The sequence below is a fragment of the Choloepus didactylus genome, chromosome 5 (genome assembly GCF_015220235.1).
Source record: "Choloepus didactylus isolate mChoDid1 chromosome 5, mChoDid1.pri, whole genome shotgun sequence".
In the NCBI taxonomy this organism is placed as follows: Eukaryota; Metazoa; Chordata; class Mammalia; order Pilosa; family Megalonychidae; genus Choloepus; species Choloepus didactylus.
In genome coordinates, this window is record NC_051311.1 from 115,426,991 (window position 1) to 115,453,226 (window position 26,236).

The window sequence follows — 26,236 nt, forward strand, 5'->3', positions numbered from 1 at the left end:
CTATAACTGGATTCTTTGGGGATTTCCTTTCATGCAAAGCCCAGCCCAAGATGAAAACAGTACAGTGTGGTGATTTATCATATGTTCTAGAGTCAGTCTGAGTTCAAATCCCAGCACTAGCTATGTGCCCTTAGGCAATTAACCACTCCGTGCCTCAGTTTCCTCATTTTTACTCTGACAACTGAGAATAATAATAATGCCTATCTCATAAGTATTACATAAAACAATAGATTGAAAGAGCTTAGCATAGTGCCTGGCACATGGTCAGCATTTAATAGCATCCATTTATTCAAAAATAATTACTTAATGTATGCTATAAGCAAAGTACTACAAAACACTTTAGGGAACTGAAAACTGACACAGACTGGGTTCCTGCCCTCAAGGAACTTTTAGTCCAGAGGGAGAGATAAAACATGCAAAGTAAATAACCATAATGGAAACGGATATGTGTTGAGATATTCAGATAAGTTATTTATTATGATATAGTAAAGATGGCTGCATATTCTTTGCTATTCCTGCTAACCAGGTGTATTAGTCAGGGTCCTCTAGGGAAATAGAACCTACAGGAGATATCTGTAAATATTATGAGATTTTATAAAAGTGTCTCATGCAACTGTGGAGATCCACAAGTTCAAATTCCATAGGGCAGGCTGCAACCTGGAAACTCTGATGAAGGTTTTCCAGTGAATTCCCCAGGAGAAGCTGGCTGGCTGAAGCAGAGATGAAAATTCTCTCTTCTGACTGCTGAAGTCACAACTTCTCCTTTTAAAGTCTTCAACTGTGTGGATGAAATATCTCTCATTGCTGATGACACTCTCCTTAGTTGGCTATAGATGTAATCAGCCATAAATACAATCAACTTACTGATGATTTAAGTCTACAAAATGTCCTTACAGTAACAGGCCAGTTAGCCCATTACCTGGCCAAGTTGACAAATGAACCTAAGCATCAGAGACCACCCCTTGTCAACTTGGCAGCTACACACATCAACTTAATGATACTTAGTCACTAAATAAAGCACAGTAGCAGACATATTTTTCTCCTAACAATACTCAGCTGTCCTGCATGCAATCAGAAATGTACTAAATCTCTCCAAAATAGGGTACAAGTCCTTGGATAATATTCACTCTTAAACTTGATATCCTATAACTTAAATACTATGATATGAACCATACAACTTATGTCATATGATACGGGGATAAAATAGGAAAGAAAACAAATTATTTGCATCACATACAAATACAAACATATCAAAACAAGGAAGACATATTCATACCATTGCAGTCCTCATTTCTGTAACTGGTCACATGGGTATAGTTCGTATTTATCAATACCTTCTTCCACTACCCATTCCATGTCCCTTTTGTTTTTGCTTTCAGCTGGCATGGTTCTTTGCCTGGTGTTGTAACCCAAACTTTCATTACTGATGTTACCGGGCCATTGGTAATCCTGCCTGGATGGGGTTGTTGAAGTTTTCCATTGATTTTAAATCACAAGGCATGGTAGTACTAAGAGACACCCTAGAGGATCTCCTATATTTCAGATTACATCTATAATTTCTTTACCTCCACTGTGTAGTTGCAGTACTATTTCCTCTTGATAGTCAGGGTTAATCACCCCAGCCAGTAAAGTAATCCCCTTTTTGCCTGTTGATTCAGAGGCATGAAAAAACCAAAGTGGCCAGGTGGCTATCTCAACTTCCAGTTCAATGGAACCGTTGTTGTGTCTCCTGGTGGAAGTGCTCCTCCTTTTGCAACTAAGACCTGCAGACCAGCAGAGCTTAAGACTGCAGGCACAGGAAGCAACAATTTTGCTAGTGGATCACTAGGGATAATAGAGAGTGGTGCCACTCCCTTTTATACCCTTATTACTGAATCCGTGAATCCTGGCTATGGAAGAAACAGCGCCATAGAGTGGATACTGATTTAGAACATACACAGCATACTGGAGAATGTTGCCCCTGTGAGGTATTGCCACCAAATTGGTGCCATAATCAAGTCTTCAAAAGGCCATCCTACCATCTATCAATCCAGCTGCTTCAGGATTATAGGGAACATGGTAAGACCAGAGAATCCCATGAGCTTGTGCCAATTCCCTCACTTCATTTGCTGTGAAGTGTGTTTCTTGATCAGAAGAAATGTGTAGATACCATGACAGTGAATAAGGTATTACCGCAAATGGTAATTTTGGCAAAAGCAGTGCATTCAGGGAAGGCAAACCCATATCTGGAGTATACGTCTATTAAAGTTAGAACAAATCACTGCTGCTTTCAGGATAAAAGTGGTCCAATATAATCAACCTGTCACCAGGTAGCAGGCTGATCCCCTTAGGGAATGGTGCCATTTTGGGGACTGAGTGTGGGTCTCTGCTGCTGGCAAATTGGGTACTAAATAGTAGCTGTAGCCAGGCTGGTCTTGGTGAGTGGAAGTCCATGTTGCAGAGCCCATGCATAACCTCCATCCTTACCACTATGGCCACTTCATTCCTGAGCCCATTGGGCAATGACAGGAGTGGCTGGGGAAAGAGGCCAACTGGTATCCACAGAACGGGTCACCTTATCCACTTGATTATTAAAATTTTCCTCTGCTGAATTCACATTTTGGTGAGCATTCATGTGGGACACAAGTATCTTCATATTTTTTGCCCACTCAGAAAGATCTATTCACTATCTCTTTCGTAGACTTCTTTGTCACCAATTTTCCACTCATGTTCCTTCCAAGTCTGACCATCCAGTCAAACCATTGGCAACAGCCCATGGATCAGTATACAAACACACCTCTGCCCATTTCTTCTCCCAAGCAAAATGAACAAACAGGTGCACCACTTGAAGTTCTGCCCACTGGGAGGATTTACTCTCACCACTGTCCTTCAGGGACATCCCAGAAAGGAGCTGCAGTGCTGCAGCTGACCACTTTTGGATGGTGCCTGCATATCATGCAGAACCATCTGTAAACCAGGCCAAGTTTTCTCTTCCTCAGTCAACTGATTGTAAGGAATTCTCCAAGAGGCCACAGCTGTGAGCTGGAAAACAGAAGGTAATGTGGCAGGAGTGGAGGCCATGCGCATTTGGGCCACTTCCTATGTAACTTACTTCTGCCTTCAGGACCCACTCGAGCCCCATCTTGTATATACCACTTCCATTTTATGATGGAGTGCCTCTGTGCATGCCCAACTTTATGGCTTGGCAGGTAAGACAACACCCAGCTAATGACAGACAACTTAGGTCTCTTGGTAACTTGGTGGCCCACGTTTAAGCATTCGGTCTCTACTAAGGCCCAGTAGCAGGCCAAAACTGTTTCTCAAAAGGAGAGTAGTTATCTTCAGAGGATGGCAAGGCTTTACTCCAAAATCCTAAGAGCCTGTGTTGTGATTCTCCTATAGGGGCCTGTCAAAGGCTCCAGACAACATCTCTATTTGCTACTGACACTTCCAGCACCATTGGATCTGCTGGGTCATATGGTCCAATGACAGAGCAGCATGCACAGCAGCCTGGACCAGTTACAGAGCCTCCTTTTTTTCTGGTCCCCACTCAAAACTAGCAGCTTTTCTGGTCACTCAGTAAATGGGCCAGACTAGCACACACAAATGAGGAACATGTTGTCTCCAAAATCCAAAGAGGCACTGTGCCTCTTTTTTGGTCGTAGGAGGGGCCATATGCGACAGCTTATCCTTCACCTTAGAAGGGATATCTTTACATACTCAACACCACTGGACACCTAGAAATTTCACTGAGGTGGAAGGCCCCTGTATTTTTGTTGGACTTGTCTCCCATCCTCTGACATGTAAATGCCTTACCAATAAGTCTACAGTAATTGCTACTTCTTGCTCACTAGGTCCAATCAACATGATATCATCACTACAATGAATTAGTGTGATGTCTTATAGGAGGAAGGGATGATCAAAGTCCCTGTGGACAAGATTATGACATAGGGCTGGAGAGTTGATATGCCCTTGAGGTAGGACAGTGAAGATATATTGCTGGCCTTGCCAGCTAAAAGCAAACTGTTTCTGGTTGTCCTTACTAACAGCAAATGAGAAAAAAGCATTTGCCAAATTAATAGCTGCATACTAGGTATGAGGGGATGTGTTGATTTGCTCAAGAAACAATACCACATCTGGAACAGCAGCTGCAATTGGAGTGACCACCTGGTTAAATTTACAATAATCCACTGTCATCCTCCAAGACCCATTTGTTTCCTGCACAGGCCAAAAAGGAGAGTTGAATTGGATGTGGTAGGAATTACCACCCCTATGTCCTTCAAGACTCTGATGGTAACACTAATCTTTGCAGTCCTTCCAGGAATCCAGCATTGCTTTTGATGTTCTATTTTGCTAGACAGGGGCAGTTCTAGTGGCTTCCACTTGGCCTTTCCCACCATAACAACCCTCAATCCACAAATCAGGGAGCCCCAATGTGGGGAATCTGCCAGTTGCTGAGTATGTATATTCCAATTATGCATTCCAGAACTGAGGAAATAACCACAGAATATGTCTGGAGATTCACTGTATCCACTGTGAGATGGCCCTGAGCTAAAACTGCATTTGCCCCTGCTCTGACCGGTGGACCACAGTGATGTTTTGGGTCTCCTGGAATTAATGTTACTTCTGAGCCAGTGTCTAAGAATCCCCAAAATGTCTGATCATTTCCTTTTCCCCACGCACAGTTACCCTGGTAAAAGGCCTTAGGTCTCTCTGGTGAAGGCTGGGAGGAAGATTAACAGTATAAATTTTTGGCAGTGTTAGCAGGGTTCTTCTCCAATGGGACCTGGCCTTCCTCTCATTCAAGGGGCTCTGGGTCTGTAAACTATCTCAAGTCTGGGAACTGATTAAGGGCCTGTGGCTCTCTGTTTTTATAATTCAAGCTAGACTTTTGTTCACTTGATCTAGAAACCTTCTGCATATACATATCAAGTAAAAATTTAGTAGACTGTCCATCTATTTTACTTCTGGGTACCCCATGATGTACTAGCCAATGCCATAGGTTTCAGTGAGTCAGACTATTTTGATTACTGGTTTGAGTCCACTGTCTATTAAGGTAGCCATGCCTACCTTGTCTTTGGCAATTAAGTGCTGTTACTTTGTTTCTGCCAACTCGGAACAGATCATCCCCATTTTGTTTAAGGATTCCAGTTCATTAACATCAGTTCCCACAGTAATATCTGACCTACAGGGAAGAGCAACTACAGAGAGCTCTTCAGAGATGATGAAATTAGTCTCACAAATTTAATCCTCACAGTCCGGCTGAAAGGTGTGTTCTCTGGACATTCCTGGGGTGGGTGAAGTCTTACATGGTAAATCCATTCGAACATACTAATCTCTCTAATCTCTCTAAGCCTTCAGATCCCCTCATCTACATCATACCAGGGCAATTCTGGCATTTCAACCTTAGGTGATGTCAGCCACCTTTTGATCCATGTTTCAGCCAACCACCAGAACAAACTGTTAAAGCCCTTTCTAACCCCTCGAGCGACAACATTGAATTCAGAGTCTCTGCTTAGTGGGTCCATATTAATAATTTCAGCCTGATCCAATTTTATATTCCTGCCACCATTATCCCACACCTTTAATATCCATTCCCACACATATTCCCCTGATTTCTGTCTAAATAAGTTGGAAAACTCTTGCAGTTCTTTTGGAGTATAGTGTACCTCTTCCTGGGTCACATTTTTTACCTCACCTTATGGGGCCTGTTTGGAATTCAGTCTATTTACATGTCTGGAAGAAAAGAAGGGTGGTGAGGGAGGGTCACGAGAAGAATTAAAAGTGTCTTGTAAGCCAATTACCTCAGGGCATTCCACTGCAGTTTCATTTGGTGAAACAGGATTTTTCTCTCCAGACAGAGGAGTGAGGGCTGTTTCCTCAGTGGAGGTGGTTACAAGTTTATCAGATACTGTAGGGTTAATCTTTTCAGGTGGACGTTGGATTGCAGATTTCTTGAGGCAAACTGGAGGTCAGGAAATTGTTTCTTTAAGGCATGCTGGACGTCCTGTGGCTGTTTCCTCAGGGCAGACCATTACAGGTTTATCTGGTAAAGACTCAGCAGAATCTAGGGTTTTAATATCCCCATTGCTATCATTATCAACCCACATGTCCCCATTCCAATTTTCAGGATCCCATTCCTTTCTAATTAATGCCCTCACTTTAACAGCAGATACCCTGCAAGGTTGGGATTTTAGTCTATCTTGTAATTCTACCACTTGTACAATAAAACTCTGGGTCTGGTTTTCAGAGATCTCAAGTCTGCAGCTACAGGAAATATGGTTTTCTTTCAGGGTACACATAGAAAGTTTTACTTCTTGCATGTGGCACTTAAGTTGCAAATCTGAAGCCTTCAGCTCATCCCTTTCTTTTATAATTGTATCCAGCATATTTAGGAACAACCAGCCAGTATCATTACACCTTTTAACGCCACAAAACTCTGTTAAGTTGTCAAAAATGCTCTCATCCAGAGCCTTGCCTCTCATCAGCATTTGAGTAGCTGTATCCAGTGGTGATATTTTGCATCTCTCTATTGCCAACCGGTGCCATGGACTATCAGTGCCATCTTGATTATTAGAAATAGAGTCATTAGTGCCTTTGAATTTAATCGGAGTGGAGAACCAACTGCAAAAACCCCAGAACCAATTCAGAAATCCCATTTTTAAGATTCTGTTTCTCAAGAACCACTCCCAATACTACAGCTGTATTAGTCAGGGTTTTCTAGGGAAACAGAACCTACAGGAGATATCTGTAAATACTAACAGATTTTATAAAATTGTCTCACATAACTGTGGAGATGCACAAGTCCAAATTCCATAGGGCAGCCTGCAAACTGGTAACTATGATGAGAGTTTTTGATGGCTGGCTGAAGTAGAGATGAAAATTCTCTCTTCTAATTGCTGAAGTCATCACTTCTCCTTCTAAAGCTTTCAACCGATTGGATGAAACATCTCTTATTGCTGAAGACTCTCTCCTTTGTTGATTGTAGATATAATCAGCCATAAATGCAATCCACTTACTGATGATTTAAGTCCATAAAATGTCCTCAGACTAACAGACCAGTGCTTACTTGACCAAACAACTGAGCATCATTACCTGGCCAAGGTGACACATGAACCTACCATCACACCAGAGTTGGAGTGTAATTCCTCTCACCTTGATCTGAGTTGGCCTTAGTTATTACATACAGTGTGACAGAAGTGATGTTTGAGGACTTCTGCCTGGGTGTTTTAGAACACTTGCCCTGAAGAAAGCCAGCCACCATGTAAGAAGTCCAAGTAGCTGAGACCACCATGCTGTGAGGAAGCCCAAGATAGCCATGTAGTGAGTCTGCACAGAGCACTAAGCCCAGCTGTCCAGCCATCCCAGCCCAGGCACCAAACATATCAGTGAAGAAGACATCTTGGCAGCCCTAGTAGGTATGATGTAGAGAAGAACTAAGGAACCCAACTAACAGCCAGAACTGAGTCCTCAGCCATATGGTTCCAGCTGAGCCATCCCAGCCATCTAAGTAGATATGCCTTTAGACAGGTCATTCAACCCATCTGTGCTACAGATTACTTATCAATGAAATGAGGTAATGATAGCTATCCCTCTCAGGTTTCTACATATGCTGGAAAGAAGAAAATATTGAGTACAGAAAACATTTAATATAGCAGGCCTGAGACTGTTATCCTGAGAAAATCCTGCTTGTAAGATTGGTCCTTGTCAGATATCTGGGAACTTGACACCTGGGAACTTGGCTGGTAAACTGTTTTCTACATTGATAAAACTTTCCTTATATGAGAAAGGTAGCTCACTATTGTCAAACTGTTTATGCAAACAATATAGTTTATACTGAACACCTGCTTTCCTTCTGGGCATTCAGAATCTTGGTACACGGTAGATAGAAGGTGCATTTTGACCAGTTCCCAATAAAAAACCTTGAACACAGTCTCTAATGAGCTACCTCAGTAGATAATACTTTGCGTGTGTTGTCATGATTCACTGTTGGAAGAATTAAGATACTCCATTGTGAGAAGATTCTTCATGCTCATGCCTTGGTTTCCCCCCAACTTTGTCCTATGTGCCCTTCCCTTTTCCTGATTTTCCTTTATTTCTTTTCACTGCAATATATTTTAGTCCTGAGTACAACTATGCTGAGTCCTTTGAGCCTGCTAGTAAATCACTGACCCTGGGAGTGGTCTAGGAGACCCCATCACACAGTTTTGAAAGACGTGAGAGAAAAATTGTGAAAGAGGAGATTGTTCTTTAACTTTTTTTTCATAAAATCCCTCCCAAATTTCTCATCTTTTCCTCTTTCCCAGAATATACATCCTGAACTTCCTCATCCAATCCAAAGTATTACATGGACATGACATAATTGTTAGAGATAACACTTATAATTCCTCAGCACTAGAGACGTTGTGTATAACTGGTATCCTGCTTATGAGTAAGTACAAAAGTGGTGTGCTTGCCTTTTACTTTTTATCCAGTTGTATTTGCATTGTGTGGGTGTAGTAGAAGGGATTTATTTTATTGGGTTGGAGAAACTATTGAGATTTTCTTTTAAAGTATTTATCCAATGACTGAACTGATGATAAAAGTATTTTCTTTGCAATTATATGGCAGGACTTCATAAATTTATGGTTATTCACTAAGCAAACTGGCATCAGATGTCATCATGAATTTATATACACCACATAAAATCTTTGCAGCATATCCTGTCTCACATTGTGTAATATGCATGACTGACTTTCAGATGACTTTCCTGATAAGGTTTGTGATCATATTTTTACAGGTCTGAGTATCATTTCTTAAACCTTGTTGGAGAGTGACAAGAACTTAGACACTGTGATGAGCAAAGTTCTTGAATTTGGCTCTAGAAATCAGCCATGCACAACATATTTTAGAAATTCACATAAAGCCAGTAACCACTGAGTATTATGTGCAGCAATTCTGCTAAGGACTTTAAATCATGTTATAGACACATGACTGAGAGTTAGGAGACCCAGTTCTACTCTGGTCTATATTCTAAAGATATGGCCTTGGCAAAATAATTTATCCTTACTAGGTCTCTATTACAACAGCTCTAAAATGAGAAGGTTCAAGTCTATCTTAAACTTTCTATGGTTCAATGATAATATAAAGTCTAAGATAAGTGCCAATTAAGAGGATTATAAATGTATCTTATAGGAGGGACAAAAGTGGGAAAATTTAATTGGCCAGAAAAGAAAGAGAGAGGCACTTCTCTTGGGAGAAATAGCTTGGGGGAAGGTATAGAGATAGAATCTACCCTGAGTAATCTTGGGAACATTTCAATAGGAAATAATGATAATAATGGCTAACATTTATTGAACATTTACTAAGAGCAATATGTATTATCTCACTTAATTTATACAATAACCCTAGGTATTATTATTCCCACTTTACAGAAGAGGAAACTGAGGCACTGAATAATTCAGAATTTGCACTAAGTCACACAGCAAGTAGTAGAACCTAGATGTAAACCTAAGCAATCTAATACTGTTAAGAATAGCTTAAGCCATTGTTACAGCAATCCCATGTGAAAGTCAGGGATAAAATACTCCACAGAAGCACTAGTTTAGGTACAATTGACTAGAAAACTAGTATAAATAGGAAATGGTAGGCCATCATCAAGATTAAGAACAATAGTTACTTTTCATGGAGTGTCAACTGTGTGCTTTTCAGATATTAGCTCTAATCTTTAGAGATGTTTGTGTTTCTGTTTTAAATTACCATTTTACATATTAAAAAATCTGAAACTCAATAAGTTTATCTTGCCCAATATCAAAAGCTGGTAGGTAGGAGATTTGGGATTTAACCTTGAGTTTGTCTGACTTCAAAGACCCTATTTATTCCACTATGCTATGCTGGACTCTTGGCATAAATGAAACAACAAAACAAAATTATTAGCAAGTATGAAAAACAGCTGTATTCTACTGTATGATTTCATTTATATGAAATTTGAGAATAGGGAAAACTAATCTATATGACAGATAGTAGATCAGTGGTTGGTTGGCATGGAGGGGATGAGGGAATTGACTGCAAAGGGACACAAAGGAACTTTTTGAGTGATAGAAATTTTATATCTTAATTATGCTGGTGATCACATTTACATCATATTTGTCAAGACTCATTAAACTGTATATTTAAATGTGTGCATTTAATTGTATGTAAATTATACCTCAATAAAGTTGATTTAAAAACCCAGCAGAATCCAATATTTGATTTTCTAGGCAGAGGCTGGGGACACTGGTATCATGCGGTTTTTCATATTCCTGGGATCATCATTGTGGATAAGAAACACTGGCTCTTATCCATTCTGACCTCCTTCTATGGTACCTTCCTGTACTATAGAGGCTAAAAAGCTGAAAGTTACATTTCTCTGACTCCCCCATAGTTAAGATTCTTGTTGCAACTTCAGGACCTCCAATTAAATACACTTGAGAAATGTGAAAAGCAGAAGCATGACCAGGGCCTTCTGCTTGATGTGATATTTGTTCCTGCTCTCAACTGGGGACATGCAGGCATTGGGGTTTTCTACAAAGCATTCCTATGTCCAGTGTCCAGCTATATGAGTGCTATGAGTTAGTTGCTGCCAGGATGACAGTAGCTTCCTGATCCCAGATTGCAACTATGGCAGTGTGTTCTTGAATTTCTGAGTGTTTCCTCGGCAGCCTCTTGATTTCATGCATTTCTGACTATGGCAAGGGCTGCACCTCCCCTGGCTAATCAGTTTGATGGTTCTCTCTTGGGAGTTATTTCTGGAGGCTCAGTTTAGAGAGCTGCACACCAATGATTTTACAAGTAACTATATTAAATCCTGTGGTGGTTTGGTGCTACGTAACCCAGAAAAACATGTTCTTAAACTTAATCTATTCCTATGGATGGGGACTCACTGTAAATAAGATCTCTTTGAGATGTTACTTCAGTTTAAGTGTGGCCCAAATGAATCAGGTTGGGTTTTAATCTGGATTACTGGAGTCCTTTACAAGCAGAGTGAAAGCCAGAGAGAGAAAAGCCAAAGGGAGCAGCCAAAAGCTGAAAGTAGAGGAACCTGGAAGAGAAGAGAGAGTCCAGGAGAAGCTGCCATATGCATTGCCATGTGATAGAAAAGTCAAGACCAAGGATCCCTGGCAACCAGTCCCAGAAAGCTAGTCTTTGGGAAGAAAGCATCACCTCGACAATGCCTTGATTTGGACTTGCCCTACCTTCAAAACCATGAGCCAATAAATTCCCATTGTTTAAGCCAACCCACTGCATGGTATTTGCTTTAGCAATGAGAAACGAAAACAAATCCCTTTCTGCTTATGATTGCTGGAGTGATTTCTGTTGCCCTGGAATTATACACTATCATCACCATGAAGATGACGTGGGTTTTTTTCAGTCATAATGGCAAGGAAAACAATTAACAGCATCATCAGATTAATAGCAACTTTTACCAAGCGTTCACTTTCTTCCAGTCTGAACTCAGTAAGGTGCATGCAGAGGACAGCTTAATTCTTCTTTCCATCCCCCTCAAACTCTATGGGTAGATTTGACCTCTACTCCATGAAAAAAAATGAAAAAGGCCTTATCACTTTGTCAGTCCTCTAAGGTCATAAAAAGTCCTCCAATTTACTTCAGTCCCAAGAATGATCTCATTTCAGTCATTAAAATGTCCAGCCCATGGTCATTATCAATCACACAACCCTATGCTTTCGAGTTTAAAGCTTATTTGCATCCCCGTCTTGAGTTTCCTTTAGGCTGGAAAGCCTGGCATTGAGGAGGCGGACATGTTTGGCTTTTATTCCGTTTCTCTGTAAGATCATTCTTGCTTTCCCTTCTCTCTCTTACAGCCCCCTTCTCCACTAGGCTGCTTCTGGATACCTCTGGGATTGGAATGTGGCTGAGAAGAGATAAAACAAGGGAAAAAAAAATCTCTAAGCTGGTCTGCATGTAATTGGGCATCAAAGCCATCTGAGTAGAACAGATTCCCAAGGCCAAGGCCCTCACTGCAGCCTTCCAACTGCAGCTCCTTTCTGGGCTGGCCAATAATAAATCCCCCCTCAGTTTCTGCACTCAATAGTATACTCCAGCTTCAGTTTTGGAGGTTCATCTTGGCAAGAAGCCCTCCTAGGCAGTCTTTGCAAAATGACTCCTGGATAGTCCAATGTGCAGGCCTAAAGATTTGTGGATTCATGGCTCTGCTGTCAATGGGGGGGATTCTAGGCCCCTGCAGCCACAAAGCAAACAACTCCAACCACAGCCTTCCACCTCCAGTCTTCTCTGGTGTGAGTCAAATACCCATTCCTGCCTATCAGGAGGACAGTGTGGTGGTTCCACAAGAAGCTGAGTATGAGGGTGCCATAAGGTGCTGCAACCTCATCAGGGGGCATATACTTGGAAGATCTGATAGCAGGAACATGAATGGACATTTGCACACTGTTGTTTATGGATGCAATATTTATGAATTGCAATGGGTGGAGGTGGCCTAAGGATACATTGACTGAGAAAGAGAATGGTGAACTGTGGTGTATGTATACAATGGAATACTGAACAACTGCAAGAATGAGTGAAGCTGTGAGACAAGCAATGAGGTAAATGGATCCTGTAGACAGCATTTTAGTGAAGTACACCAGAAACAAAAAGACAAACATTATAATGCCTCACCAATATGGACTAACTACAATGTGTAAACTCAGAGTTGAATCTCAGAGCACAGCTTATTGGAGGAATGCTTGTTGTAGTGGTGCTTAGATTGTGGGCTCTTACAGCGGTTACATGTATTCCTGAACTGTGATGGCTAGCTACAAATTCTGAGATGCTGATCCCTTTGTGTATAACCTGGTTGGTCTGTGGAACTCTGGGTATCTGTGTGATGCCTGAAACTCAGAGCTAGAGCTTGGCAGATAGGAATGTCAGTATTAGCGCATACAGCAATTGTTAAAACAGCTGAAAAAGAGTCCAGACTTCAGTTAGAGCTATGAATGAAGCAGATCTGGTTAGGACTAGGGCAAATCAGGCCAAAAGGTAAAGGATGATACTGGCTGTGTTTTAAAACATCAGCTTCCATGTGAGACCAAGGGAAGAAATGTTTATTTGGTGCAGGATCTATATTTTCTGTAGTATACTAAATAATTTAACTTGTACACTCAGTTTATTCAAACACCATAATTATACGGAACTTTTGAATAGGAAGTGTGATCTGGTAGGTTTGTATAGGTTAGTGTGAAATAGCGATACATCCCAAAGTAATTTGGGAAGAGAATAAAAATATATATGCAGGGTCCCCTTGAGGAGTTGGGGGAAAATGCATAAATGTTGGACTTCCCCACCTGGGTTGTTGCTGATGTTCTCACAAACACTGAGGACTGACAGTTTGGTATGCTGAGCCCTTTATCTCGGGGCTTGCCTTTATGAAGCTTGTTAGTGCAAAGGAGAAGCTGAGCCTACTTTTTTTTTTTAAAAGGATAATAGATATTTATTTAAAAAAAAAAAAAATACCTTCAGGGGCTGTCCCAGCGTATCCTCTATGGCTACACTAAGTTACAGTCATTGTTGTTCAGTACATCATATTTGAGGCATTTGAAATGTCTCAAATGTCAAAAAAATTAACTTATCTCTGGTACACCATACTCACTGGCAGACGTGTTTTCCATACTGGTTGCTACAGAGTGTTTGCTGGTTAATCTTTAGTTAATCAGAACCACAAGTTCGATAGCTATTCCAGTTAACTGAGGTTTATATCCATAAGATCACTGGTACCAGAGATAGAAAATTATCCCTTTTCTTTAACAATTTCAAGAGACACCTGCTATCCACACATTTCACTACCTTCTTGAAAATAAGGTGAAATAAAATGAAATATTACTTAGGATGAAATTTTTTAAAATATCCTAATTACTATTATTTAGAAAAAAATTCTCTTTAAGTAGATACTTAAAAGAATTTTGAGTTTTAAACATCTTCCACGACTATGGGATATACCTTAAACTTAATGACACTTAAGGTTTTCATAAGGTAATCATTTCAAGGGAAAAAAGCGATGTTATTTCATTTATATAAAATAATTTGCTTTATAAAAAAGTATAAATGTCATTCTGCCAGATTTACTTATCTCCTAATACAGTTGCACTAGTGACATTAATGATGCCATAAACATTCAACATTTTAATTCTTGGACAGAATTGTGTATGTGACAGAAAGCATACTTTTCAAGAGTGATTCTGTTGGGTATCTTTAAAATGTCAAAATTGTTAGAAATATGTTAATATTTTATTCTGTTTCTTTTTGTGTAAGATTATCACCACAAGGTTGAACTGATGTTTGTATACCCACTTACCACTACCATCATCATCACCAATATCTCAATCTCGGGAGTTACCAGCAGCAGCCCCATACAGATAGACAGGTACAGTGATGCAGTTTAGTGATAAAGAATCCAGTCTTAGACTATCCTTTAGATCCTGTTTATATCACATTATTGTGAATTTATACAAACTCCATTTGTATTTTAAAACTGTACTGTTTAACAGATTACTATACTATTACAAAATATCCTTTTCTGTAAATGCATTGAAAGTTTTCTTAGTTGTTTATTAGGCCTATTTTTACCTCTATTTCAAATGCTAACAACCAGATTATTTCTTCACAGTTTGTTCAATATTTCCAAACTCCAAATATAAAAAGTCAGTTTTCTTAATTCTCTGGCATTAGTTATTTGAGTTCATATGAATTCTGTAGGAAGTGACCCATCTCACCTCATCTAACCTTCGAAATACTTTAAACCAGAACAAAGCAGCTATATATGCGAATCTTTCACTTATAAAACTATCAAAAGATCACGAATCAGTTGATCTATGAAATTATGCAAGAGAACGTTGAAATAGCTGCTTTTTGTTTTTAAAAATTAAATCCAGTTCTCGTTTCATCTCAGGATATAAGATAATGGAAAATCTGCCTTTAAATCATGCAGAGTAAGTCAACATTTTTCTATTTCCTCTAAGAAACTAAAATGTTTCTTAAAATGATAAATATTCATAACACTCAAACTATTTTTTGTGACCAGTTATTTATGTCTTTGAGACTAGAAGGTATGGTTCTATTTAGCCAAGATGTATCCTAATGCTAAATTATGTATAAAATATTATTTCTGGTATTTGTCCATCTTCTATTGATGTGCCATTATTATTGCCAGGAGAACTAAAAAAGAAAAAAACAGTCTTGCTAGCAGTAGGTGTTTCATGCACTACTTTCTTCAATCCTTTTGTGCCATAGTGGGAATCTGGACCTTTCAGTGTTGCGCAGGCTGTGTAGCACACATTGGGCAGGATCTCTATCGGTTCTTTGAACATGACCCTGAATGTATTAGAGGTCCCATCGCAACTAAATCCAGTATCATTTTGTCCCAAAGTTTGTTTTTTTTTCATATTCAATAATCTGTATATTCACTTGATAATCTGTGGGACCATGAATAGATCCATATAAACCAAATCCAACTACAGAAATTCTTCTATTAACCGTAAACCTGATTCGGTCACTCGTTCCACTGTAACCCCAACGGCTCTCTACTTGCTGAAACCTATTGATGCTGCATTCCTTTCCTCTGAGGCAGCATCTTGGTCGGTCAATGTAATCAACTCTGGGTTTAGGATTGACAGTAAAATGAACAAAGAAATTTACCACTTCACGATCTGACAAAATTCCAGATTGAGCAGGACCTGCTGCAAACTCCTCAATCGTCATCAGTGGGAACCGAATTAAGGAAAGGGCTTTTCCTAGAACTTTCTGTTTGTTTCCAAAAGTCACAGGCAATTGTTGTCTCTGACATTCTGCTTCTGCCCAGCGTACAACAGCTCCAAAAAGTCGACTTTCTCGAATACTAAGTGTGTCTCTTTCTAGAACTGCACAGAGTGTATCTATGTCAATATCAGTAAACCCTTCTGCACTTATTGCATCCATTGTGCTTTTGTCTATCGTGTCTAGACAAAGACTAGCAAGCTGAGGTTCATCAAATAATCGAGCCTGAGTCAGAAGCATAAAGGCATTATCTGCCCTAAGATGTTTGGTAAGGAATTCCACACAATGTGCTTCCAAGGCTGGAACTGCATATTTCTTAGCAGTATAAAGGGTGGTCATAACTGTTTCTGGACCAATTTGAACTTCATCTGAATAAAGAAATCTCAAAAGCGCCAGGAAGGCAGCGGGCTCGACGTCCGGCAGCTCGATCTCAGCTGACGTGGTGGCCATGCCGCCGTTGAACATGGCGTCGAAGACGGCGCTGCCCGCCGCCAGCACGAAGCGGTGGGCGGGGATGCGCTGCGGGCCCCCGGCAGCGGCGGCGCCACGGCCCTTGCCCAGTACGAAGCGCACATCACTCAGCAGCTCCGAGTTGAAGAGGAAGGCGAAGCGCTCCTTCAGCAACGCCTTGGTCGCCTGCCAGTTGTAGAGCGGCTCCCTCTGCAGGGGGAGCAGGGGCCCCAGAGGGGACGGCGACGGCGGCGACCCCGCGGAGCCCGGCTCGGTCTCAGCCCCCTGGTCTTGCTCCCCCGGCGCAGCCGGCCCGACCGATGCCATTCTGTAGCGGCGCGTCTCCCCGGACTAAGGAGAGCGTTCTCGCGGCCAGTCGCCATCGCCAAGGCCGCCCCGGGAGGCCGGCGACGCCTCCCTGCCTTCCGGGAAAGGAGCTTCCGGAGGCCTGAGCCTACTTTTAATTGTGCCTAAGAGTCTCCCCTTTGTTGCTCAGATATGGCCTTTCTAGCTAAGCCAACTCAGCAGGTAAACTCACTGCCCTCCCCCCTATGTGGGACCTGACTCCCAGGGGTATAAATCTCCCTGGCAATGCAGGATATGACACCCAAGGATGAGCCTGTACCCAGCATCGTGGGATTGAGAACATCTTCTTGATCAAAAGGGGGAAGCAAAATGAAACAAAATAAAGTTTCACTGGCTGAGAGATTTCAAATGGAGTCAAGAGGTCACTCTGGTGGGCATTCTTATGCACTATGTAGATATCCCTTTTTAGGTTTTCTTGTATTGAAATAGCTAGAAGTAAATACTGGAAACTGTCAAACTGCAACCCAGTAGCCTTGATTCTTGAAGACGATTTCATAACTATGGAGCTTACATAGGGTGACAGTGTGATTGTGAAAACCTTGTGGATCACACTCCCTTTATCCAGTGTATGGATGGATGAGTAGAAAAATGGGAACCAAAACTAAATGAAAAATAGGGTGGGATGGGGGGTATGACTTGGGTGTTCTTTCTTACTTTTATTTTTTATTCTTATTCTTATTCTTTCTGGTGTAAGGAAAATGTTCAAAAATTGATTGGGGTGATGAATGCACAACTATATGATGGTACTGTGAACAGTTGATTATACACCATGGATGATTTTATGGTGTGTGAATATATCTCAATAAACCTGAATTTAAAAAATATTGAATAAATTGAAATAAAGTCTTTACAATGTCCCTAAAGTGCTATAAAAACAAACAAACAAACAAAACAACCAACCAAAAAAACCCACACCAGTTCCTACATCTCTCAAGCTCTTTGAAGGGTTCTTTAAAATTCATCTCACAGACTTGAAGCAAGGGAGACGCACTCCCCTCCTCTCTAGCAGGGGAAACAGGAAAAAGAACTCTCTGAAAAACTTCCTCTCTTCTGGCCTCATCAGCCTTCACTCCTTTACTGGTAGATAAGGGATTGCTTAAGCCAGCCCCAATAATTTCATACTCTTTAAGAAAGTCTTGCATAGGTGGCTAGTAACTCACTTCAGAATGTGGAGGTACTTTATATTTAGTTATATTTGGTCTTTGAGGCCATGGACAAAATTAAAGAAATCCCACTCTAGTTTTGTGTTACACACATGTTATTTAATTATCACAACTCCGTAAGGTAATGATTATAGACCCCTCTTTACAGATAAAGAACCTTAGGTTCAAACGGCAGTGTATTAGTCAGGGTTCTCCAGAAAAAAGAACCAATGGTGGGGGCAGGGCGGATATTAAGAGATTTATTATAGGAATTGGCTCACAACTGTGGGGATTGGCAAGTCTGAACTCCATAGGGCAGGACACAACCTGGGAATTCCAATGAAGGTCATGTGAATTCCCCAGGAGAAGCTGGCTGGCTGAAGTAAAGATAGAAATTCTTCTTTCTGACTGCTGAAATTCTCAGTTCTTCTTTTAGGGCCTCCAACTGATTAGAGTCCTCTCATTGCTGAAGACAATCTCTTTTGTTGATTGTAAATGTAATCAACCATTTATGCAAACAACTGACTAATCATTTAAATCCACAAAACAGTAACAATCAGGCTAGTACTTGCTTGACCAAACAACTGGAGACCATAACCCAGCCAAGCTGACACATGAACTTAATCATCATAGACAGGAAATAGGGTTCCAACACAAGTAGGTCTGACTCTGAGGCATTTGCTGTTAACCATTATGTGTATATGTTTGCACTGCAAACATGGACATCTGTGTGACAGCCATGGAAATATGGCTGAAATGTCAATAGAAATATGTACTGTGTGAGAGAACACATAACTTGAGAGAAGAAAAGGAAAAGGAGCAGGGCCTGGTATTTGTCCAAGTTCGATGACAGAAAATTGGGTTGGTCATTAGGGACCTTTGGTTAGCTGTAAGTAGGAAGCTTCTAAATTAATTCCACTTCCCTTACACACAGAGAAGGAATATTGAACTTATTTTGAAAGACTTAAAAAACAAACAAACAAACAAACAAAAAACCCAATCAAAAGCCAGAATTATAAATACTTGTTTCTGGGAAGGACTAAAGGAATTTGGAAGTGGGCCAAATAGGAAGTTGTATCTGTATCTTAATGTATAGAACTAGTAATATCTGAAAAGATAACAAAGTAAAGACTTATTTAATATTTAATGTTCTTACCCTTTGAGAATAGGAGTGATAATATACTAGAATACTTTTATTGGAATTCACTGATAGATCCATGGGACCTCCAATAATATAAACAATTATAAAGATTTTCAAATTGTAACTTATCTATAGAGTGTGGAGATATTTGCATGTCCTAAACAATACATACATACAGACACACATACAACTTTTTTTGTTGTTGAGATTTTAGGTTTGCTTGATTTCCAAAAACAAAATGCATAGATATGCAATTAAATAACAATGCTATTATCTCAAAAGTCTCAGTGGTTTATCACAATAAATATTTATTTCTTGCTTATATCACAGTTCCATGTGGGTCAGATGGCCCTTCTGCAGCTTGTAGTTATGCCATCTGGAGCACTTGGGCTCTGAGGTCACTGCTGCAGGGGAAGGGAGAGATAGAGAAGGCATATTGGCTCTTTTTTTTTTTTTAATATTTTTTTATTGTGCATTTTAACATACATGCATAACCGTGATAACTTTCAAAGCATGATTTAAAAAGTAGAGAGTAAATTTCAAAGAATGTTATGAGTTACAATTGCATACTTTGTTATATACTTATTGTAAAATATAACCTATATACAGAAAGATAACTTTCAAAGTGCAACCCAAGAAGTAGTCATATAGGCAATTTCAAATAATGTTATGGGTTACATTTAAACAGTTTCAGTTCTTTCCTTATTGTGAAATATAAGATAGAAACATAAAGATGATAACACTCAAAGTATAATTTAACAAGTACCTATAGAGGAAATTTAAAGAAAATTATGGGATATAGGTTCACCATGTCCATTATTTCCTTCTAGCTATTCTTATACCCTAGCATCTAAAAATATATTCATATAAAGATTCAGCATTCATAATCCTTTGTTAATCACATCTTATTTTTTTATTAATGTTATTTATCAAAAGTTTTTTTAAATTTTTAAACAAAACAAAGGAATAAGAAAAACAAATAACCTAAAATGACCACATGGCTTCCAACATGTCCCTTCCATACCACAAGAAAATTAACAAACCATAACAAAACAAAGGGATAAGAAAAACAAATAACCTAAAATAACTAAAATGCTTCCAACATGTTCTTACCATACCCAAGAAAATTTAATTTCTTGTTTTCATTCATCTCTAGAGATTTCTAGAGATTTCTATTGCAGTTTCTTCTTTGACCCACTGATTGATGTGATCAGTATATGTCTCAGAGTGGATTTACTTGGATTTGCTCTATTTGGAGTTTGTTGGGCATTTTTGTTTCACACACTGATGTCATAAAGAAGGGTTGGGAAGTTTTCCCCAACTATGTCTTGAAACACTCTTCCTAGCCCTTTCCTCTTCTCCTTCTGGGATACCAATGATTCTTATATTTGTGCACTTCATCTTGTCCATTATTTCCCTGAGATTTATTTCAAAATTTTTTATTTTTTCACCATTTACTCTTTTTTGTGTTCTCATTCCATTGCTCTCTCTTCTAGTTCAATAATCTTGTCTTCTGCCTCTTGAAATATGCTGTTATGTGTCTCTAGTATATTTTTAATTTGATCACACAGTATCTTTTGTTTCCATAAGATCTGCTATTTTTTAAAAATTTACTCTTTGAAATTCTTCTGTATGCTCTTCCAGGGTCTTCTTGATGTCCATTATGTCTTTAGTTATTTCAGTGTTGTTGTTTTGGAGCTTTGTGTGTACTTTTTAAATTAATTGCTCAAAATTTTATGAGTGTTACGGATTTTGAATTTGCTTGTTTGGCTTGTCTATATCTTCTGGTTCTTCAGGTGCTTTTTGATTTCATATTGGCTTTGGGGCATTTTCTTATATTAGTAAGATTATTTTGGGAAATGCAGGATTATTTGAGCATTTATATATAATTTGGAATAGCTACAGCTTAGTCGGATGCACTTTCTCTGTCTTACCAGCAGATGGAGCTCTTGAGCCACCTCTTACCCACTAGCCTGCTGTCCCCCAACTTTTTCTGAGTTCTGGGTGGGGTCCAAACTAGGTGGATACAATCAGTGCACCAGTTTCCTGTGTGCACTTGGGACAGCCAGCCCTGTGCAAGGGGGCTGGGCCCTACACATTTCAGCAGGGAGTCCACTCCAGGGCACAGTGGTCCTGGAAATTCCCAGAGCTGCAAATGGACCACTCTGGGGCTGTGGAGCTGCATGTCTCACCTTCCAGCTCAAATGCACCCCAGTCACTGTCCACCATGTGCCTGTGATTCCCTTGTGCTGGGGAGGGGCACCTGGAGCTTCTGTGTGGCACCCTTTCCTCTTGGCTGTGCACACCATGAGTTTCTGTTGAGGGAGAATGAGTGCAGTCACCAGAATCCCACTGAAACCTGATTTCCTTCATGGGAGCTCTCAGTGGCCGAACTGTGAAGGGTTCTCTCTCCTGTCAACTCCTGAGATGGGTACATGGGGCTTGAAAAGTTGCTCTCTACATGCTCAGTGGCTGGCTCTAGCTGCCAGTCCTTGACATAGGAGCTCTCAGCCATGGGGCTATTAAAGGTTATCTGCCCAACCAACTGCTGAGATGGGTGCATGGGGTATGGAAGGCTGCTCCCTTCCTTGCTCATTCGCTGGCTCCTGCTGAGTCTCTGACATGGAAGCTCTTGCCTACAAGGCTGTGAAGGGATATCTCCCCAGCCAGCATCTCAGATAGGTGCATGGGGAGAATTTTGCTCTGCCTCTGCAAATCTGCCATCTTCCCCAAAGTCCCCTAGTTTGGAGTTTTTGATTGTCACAGCTGAATTGTTACTGAATTGTTACTACTGTCCTACTGCATAGGACAACCCCACCACCACCAAGAAAGAATTTTCCAACCCAAAGTATCAGTCATTCTGTGGTTGAGAAACCCTGCGTCGATGTGGAGGAGATGAGGATTCCTGTCTGTTCTGTTTTCTTCAGGATATTGCACAATCCCTTTGTCCCAATGCTGGCTAAATAAATAAAACCTGTCATGATCAGATCCTGGTTGCACTGGGCTCTGACCATAGATCCCTGCTCCGATACAAGCAGGTGTATTGTCACTTCTGGGTGCTGATCCTCTGGCTCAGACACAGACCCTTGATTGCTTTCCATAGCATGGGTCACAGAGATTTGCCAATATCTTTTCTGGTTGACTCTTCTTCTGTTTATTGTAATATTTGATGGTGTTCATCACAACTCGGGGTCTTCCGGGCTTGGATACTCCCCGCCGCCATTTCCACAGCCTAGGGGCCTTTGCCTGTGCGGTTGGTGGAGGCCTGGGGGCCAAAACGGTGCCACGGGCAGGGTAGCGTGGGGTCGCGGGAGCTACAGTGTGGCCGGCGCCTGCGCTCCAAGCCCTGGGGAGCCATACTGGCTCTTAATTATCTCAGTCCAGAAGAGATGCACGTTACTTCTGCTCATAGTTCACTGGTCAGAACAAGTCACATGGCCCCAACCTGACTGCAAATGAGGCTGGGTAATGTAGGGGAATACTTGGTATATTTGGGGTGCACTAACTAGCTCTGCCATAAAAACATATTCCCATACAGGGAATAAATGTGATAAAATACACAACCCAAAAGGTTAGGTGATTGTGAGATGATAAAGCCAATGGGAATCTGATCTCATTAATTTAATGAGGGGACACCCTAATGACTTCTTATCTATATGAACATTATTATAGCATGGCTTTATTGCTAAAATTTAGTGCTGCTCAACAGTTCTCCATTATTTCTGGGAGTTCCCAAAAAAGTGCCTCAAATGTGTCTCCCTAAAGCTGAGTTGCTCCAATTATTAAACAAAAATTGGGGGTTTTCAGGGGCAGCCTGCGAGCAGGGAGGCAGCAATAAGAGTGCAGGACTTGGAAAAGAAATAAAAAGATAGAGAAGAGGGTCTCTACAGAGGGAGGGAGCTCAGGCAGGTGGCAGAAGCCCTGGGGAGAAGAATGGCCAGTGATACAGCCCCTGTGTGAGGACAATAATGTCTAATATTCAATTTTGAAGTCCTTGTCCATTCCTTCCTGGGCTATAGTCCTGTCTGTCAGTGTAAACAATAGCAAAAGTTTGCTACCGTAGAGAAAGGGCTTGGCCGTCAGGGTTAGGAAAGTTTAGAATAGCTGCAGAGACCTTGATCCCATATTTTCTAGGGCAGGCCCATGACCTGGTCCCATAATTAAAAAACAAAACAAAAACAAAAACAAACAAACAAAAAAAACTACTTGTAGGTCTCAGACCTCATGTTCCAATATTTTTTCCAAAAAAAAATATTGTCATTGTAGAAATCATCCTTGTGGGAAGGTGGAAAAGAAAGGACTTTTCTGTGCAGTGGGGAAGGTCCCACAGAAAGCAGACAGCACAGATTTGAAAGTGGGCCCAGGTAGCATATTTTCATGGCTTTTGCCAGAAATCTTCAACACCAGAAAATCTTTTTTTCTACATTTTCATTTAATTATATTTGCATAAATAAATCCTAGAGGGATTCCAAAGAAGTTAATAAAATAACTACTTTGGGTGGGGAAAGGGGGAAATAGGGCAGTGGAAGGTAGGCTCGGAGTGAGAATTTTCACTATATACCCTGTTACACTGATTTTTGAACCACATGAATACATTATCTATTCAAAACTTTAGAAAATAGTCTTTTAGCCATAACAGGTTTGTGTTTAGCTACTTTAAGATTACAAAAGAATAGGGGATATAGCCACAGGCAGAATGACAATGTCAGCACAAGTGGGAAAGGCGAGCAAGAGCCGACACAGAGAGCTGAAAGCCCTAACTCAACTCCCCCTTCCTTGAAGCTCCAAGGTGGTGAGGGGTCAAGGAAGGGAAGTGTAATGTTGGGCTTTCCAAAGAATATGGAATGGTGGCTGGAGACTTTTTTTTTCCCCCTTTTTTTAATCACTCTGTGTGTATTTATTTAGATGGGATCATTATTTTGCATACTGTTTTGAAACTGGCTATTTTTTTTAATTAAATTCAGTTTTATTGAAATACATTCATACACCATACAATCATCCATGGTATACAATCCACTGTCCACAGTATGATAGCATAGTTATGCGTTCATCACCACAGTCTATCTCTGAACATTTTCCTTACATCAGAAAGAACCGGAACAAGAAGAAAAAAATAAAAGTGAAAAAAGAACACCCAAATCATCCCCCCAACCCACCCCATTTGTCCTTTAGTTTTTATCCCCATGTTTCTACTCATCCATACACTAGATAAAGGGGGTGTGATCCACAAGGTCTTCACAATCACACTGTCACCCCTTGTAATCTACATTATTGTATAATTGTCTTCAGGAGGCAGACTGCTGGGTTGGAGTTTGGTAGTTTCAGGTATTTACTTCTAGCTATTCCAATACATTAAAACCTAAGACGTGTTATCTATATAGTGCATAAGAATGTCCACCAGAGTGACCTCTCGACTCCATTTGAAATCTCTCAGCCACTGAAACTATTTCGTCTCATTTTGCATCCCCCTTTTGGTCAAGAAGATACTCTCAGTCCCACGATGCTGGGTCCACATTCATCCCCGGGAGTCATATTCTGTATTGCCAGGGAGATTTACAACCCTGGGAGTCGGGTTGGCTGGAGACTTTTTAAAAGTTTGTAAAGGAAAGGGTAGTTTGGGGAATCTGGGGGACTTAGAGACATCCAGGAGGCAGAGACTTGGATTATACTACCTTGGCATTCAAGACCCTTTCTCTGAGTCTCCCTTCTCTCCTTTCCTGCAGCACTTCTCTCATTAAGGAACAGCCCAGGATACATGTTGGGGACATGGGATAAATAAACAATTAAGGAGCCCACAGTCTGGTTGATGAAAACTGACCTAGAAACAACAAGGTGTTACCAATGCTGTACAGTTTCAGTGGGGCACAAGTGCGGAGAGGTTAACTAGGGGAGAACAGTTCTCCTGGGGAAGAACAGGAAATGCAACTTTGCAGTCAAGACAAATCTTTAGTAAGAAAGGGAAGATGAATGGATGTGCTATGAGGTGGCGGAGGCAAGGAGGGCAGAGGGATCTGTGCAGAGACACGGAGGGATGCCACAAAGAGGGGTTTAGGGAACTGGAAGTGACTCCATGTGGTTAAAAGTTAAGTAAAGGAGGTGTTGAGACATGTGGCTGGAGAAGCAAGATGGGAGGCCTTGTATGCCATGAGCTTTATACTATAGACAGTAGAGCATTATGAAGGGGTATTATGTAGGTGAGCCCAAGGATCCCATAAACATTTCACAACACTGGCTACAGTAGGGAGGATTGATTAGATCTACTACTGGAGGGATACAAGACTGGAAGTAGTGAGATAAGTTAGAAGATTACTGCCATAGACAGAATAAAGTTGAAGAAAACCTGAAGTGAGACATCAAGGTTACACTTTACCATTCTGCCGTGACTCTTACTACCTGAGAGGGGTGGGGCAAGTAGCTTACCATGTCTGATGCTTAGCGTTCTCCTCTGCCAAATTACCTTACAGGTTGTCATGAGGATGAAACAAAACAATGTATGTGAAGTGCCAAGCACACAGAGAGAACTTGATTAATGGTAAAAACTATTATTCCCCAAGCACACCATAAACCAAGGACCTGAAAACCCTTGGGGAAGCAATGGTGCATAATGGGTGTTTCAATTATCTATTGCTTATGTAACAAATTCTCCCAAAACACAGTGGTGTAAAAAAAACAACCATTAAGTCTGTGGGTTGTCTGGGTGGTTCTGCTGCTCTTGCTGGGCTCCCTAACTTGGCTGCTTTCAGCCAGTGGCTAGGCTGGACCAGAAGATCAAAGGTGGTTCATGTACATGTCTAGGGATCTAGTAAAGATGGATGGAAGACTGGTACCTCACTCTCTTCATATGGTCCCTTATCATTCCATAATATAATCTGAGCTTTTTGCCTGGTGGCTGGCTTCCAAGAGCACAAAAATGGGAGGAGCAAGGCCTCTTATGTTCCACTTTATCTACTACTGTGAAACAAACCACCCCAAAATTTAGTAGTTTAAAACAACTCAACAAGTTATGTGCTCATGATTTGGCATTTTGGGCAGGAATTAGAAGGGACAACTTGCCTGAGGGCAGCTGGATGAAGGCTACAGGATCCAAGATGGTTCTCTCACATCCCGGGCACCCCAGCTGCGTGACTGAAATGACTGGGGACTGGCTAGGTTTCTCTCTCTCTTCACTTGGTCTCTCATCATTCAGTAATTGAGCCTGTCTTTTTACATGGAGGCTGGCTCCAAGAGACCAACAAGGAATCTGTAAGACCTCTGAAGGCCTAGGCCTGCAGGACACGTGGCATCATTTTCACCACCTTCTAGTGGTCAAAGCAAGAGGCACAGGGTCGGCTCAGATTCAAGGCACAGAAAATAGACTCCACCTCCTAAAGGGAGG

At 40.9% G+C, this 26,236-nt stretch overlaps 1 protein-coding gene and 1 pseudogene across 2 annotated transcripts in view; both read right to left on the reverse strand.

Annotated features, from left to right (window-relative positions):
• The window catches only part of ASNS (asparagine synthetase (glutamine-hydrolyzing)), a 223,765-nt gene that overhangs the window by 169,720 nt on the left and 27,809 nt on the right, over positions 1 to 26,236 (reverse strand). The gene's annotated exons all lie outside the window — the stretch shown is intronic.
• Positions 13,543 to 16,648, reverse strand: LOC119534419 (annotated as a pseudogene).